The sequence below is a fragment of the Arachis stenosperma genome, chromosome 9 (assembly GCF_014773155.1).
Source record: "Arachis stenosperma cultivar V10309 chromosome 9, arast.V10309.gnm1.PFL2, whole genome shotgun sequence".
Taxonomy (NCBI): Eukaryota; Viridiplantae; Streptophyta; class Magnoliopsida; order Fabales; family Fabaceae; genus Arachis; species Arachis stenosperma.
Window position 1 is genome coordinate 114,095,082 of NC_080385.1, and position 2,368 is coordinate 114,097,449.

At 42.8% G+C, this 2,368-nt stretch overlaps 1 non-coding gene across 1 annotated transcript; it reads right to left on the reverse strand.

Annotated features, from left to right (window-relative positions):
• Positions 1-307: 307 nt before the first annotated feature.
• On the reverse strand, positions 308-411 carry LOC130952026 (small nucleolar RNA R71). Its single transcript, XR_009074207.1, has one exon. It is a non-coding gene; the product is annotated as a small nucleolar RNA R71 (small nucleolar RNA).
• Positions 412-2,368: the final 1,957 nt, after the last annotated feature.

Consider the following 2,368-nt stretch of genomic DNA (forward strand, 5'->3'; position numbering starts at 1 on the left):
CCCTGCCATTGGAGCAAACAACTTTGAGCTTAAGCCTCAATTAGTTTCTCTAATGCAACAGAATTGCAAGTTCCATGGACTTCCATTGGAAGATCCTCATCAGTTCTTAGCTGAATTCTTGCAAATCTGTGACACTGTCAAGACTAATGGGGTTGACCCTGAGGTCTACAGACTTATGCTATTCCCTTTTGCTGTAAGAGACAGAGCTAGGACATGGTTGGACTCACAACCTAAAGAAAGCCTGGACTCATGGAAAAAGCTAGTCAATGCCTTCTTGGCTAAGTTCTTTCCACCTCAAAAATTGAGTAAGCTTAGAGTGGAAGTCCAAACCTTCAAACAGAAGGATGGAGAATCCCTCTATGAAGCTTGGGAAAGATACAAACAATTGATCAGAAAATGTCCATCTGACATGCTTTCTGAATGGAGCATCATAGGTGTTTTCTATGATGGTCTCTCTGAACTATCCAAGATGTCTTTGGATAGCTCTGCTGGAGGATCTCTTCATCTGAAGAAGACGCCTACAGAAGCTCAAGAGCTAATTGAAATGGTTGCAAATAACCAATTCATGTACACTTCTGAAAGGAATCCTGTGAACAATGGGACAAGTCAGAAGAAAGGAGTTCTTGAGATTGATACTCTGAATGCCATTCTGGCTCAGAACAAGATATTGACTCAACAAGTCAATTTGATTTCTCAAAGTCTGTCTGGAATGTAAAATGCACCAAGCAGTACTAAGGATGCTTCATCTGAGGAAGAAGCCTATGATCCTGAGAACCCTTCAATGGAAGAGGTGAATTACCTAGGAGAACCCTATGGAAACACCTATAATTCTTCATGGAGAAATCACCCAAATTTCTCATGGAAGAATCAAGAGAGACCTCAACAAGGTTTCAACAACAATAATGGTGGAAGAAACAGGTTTAGCAATGGCAAGCCTTTTCCATCATCTTCTCAGCAACAGACAGAGAATTCTAAGCAGAACCCCTCTGACTTAGCAACCATGGTCTCTGATCTAATCAAAACCACTCAAAGTTTCATGACTGAAACAAGATCCTCCATTAGGAATTTGGAGGCACAAGTGGGACAGCTGAGCAAGAAAGTTACTAAACTCCCTCCAAGTACTCTTCCAAGCAACACAGAAGAAAATCCAAAAGGAGAGTGCAAGGCCATCAACATGGCCGAATTTGGAGAGGAAGGAGAGGAAGTAAACGCCACTGAGGAAGACCTCAGTGGGCGTGCACTGACCTCCACTGAGTTCCCAAATGAGGAATCATGGGAATCTGAGGCTCAAAATGAGACCATAGAGATTCCATTGGATTTACTTCTGCCATTCATGAGCTCTGATGAGTATTCTTCCTCCGAAGAGGATGAGTATGTCACTGGAGAGCAAGTTGCTAAATACCTTGGAGCAATCATGAAGCTAAATGACAAGTTATTTGAAAATGAGACTTGGGAGAATGAACCTCCTTTGCTCACCAAAGAACTGGATGACTTGTCTAGGCAGAAATTACCTCAAAAGAGACAAGATCCTGGGAAGTTTTCAATACCTTGTACCATAGGCACCATGACCTTCAAGAAGGCTCGTGTGACTTAGGGTCAAGTGTAAACCTCATGCCTCTCTCTGTAATGGAGAAGCTAGGGATCTTTGAGGTGCAAGCTGCAAGAATCTCACTAGAGATGGCAGACAATTCAAGAAAACAAGCTCATGGACTTGTAGAGGATGTTTTGGTGAAGATTGAAGACCACTACATCCCTGCTGATTTCATAGTCCTAGAGACTGGGAAGTGCATGGATGAAACCATCATCCTTGGCAGACCCTTCCTAGCCACAGCAAAGGCTGTGATTGATGTTGATGGAGGTGAACTGATCATTCAAGTGAATGAAGAATCCTTTGTGTATAAGGCTCAAGGATATCCCTCTGTCATCATGGAGAGGAAGCATGAAGAGCTTCTCTCAAATCAGAGTCAAAAAGAGCCCCCACAGTCAAACTCTAAGTTTGGTGTTGGGAGGCCACAACCAAACTCTAAGTTTGGTGTTGAACCCCCACATTCAAACTCCGAGTTTGGTGTTGGGAGGTTCCAACATTGCTCTGAGCATCTGTGAGGCTCCATGAGAGCCCACTGTCAAGCTACTGACATTAAAGAAGCGCTTGTTGAGAGGCAACCCAATGTTACATTTTATCTATTTTCTTTTGTTATTTTATGTTTTTTGTAGGTTGATGATCATGAGAAGTCACAAAATCAAGTGAAAAAGCAAAAACAGAATGAAAAATAGGAAGAAAAACAGCACACCCTGGAGGAAGAACTTACTGGCGTTTAAACGCCAGTAAGGCTAGCAGGTGGGCGTTTAACGCCCAGTCTGGCACCAT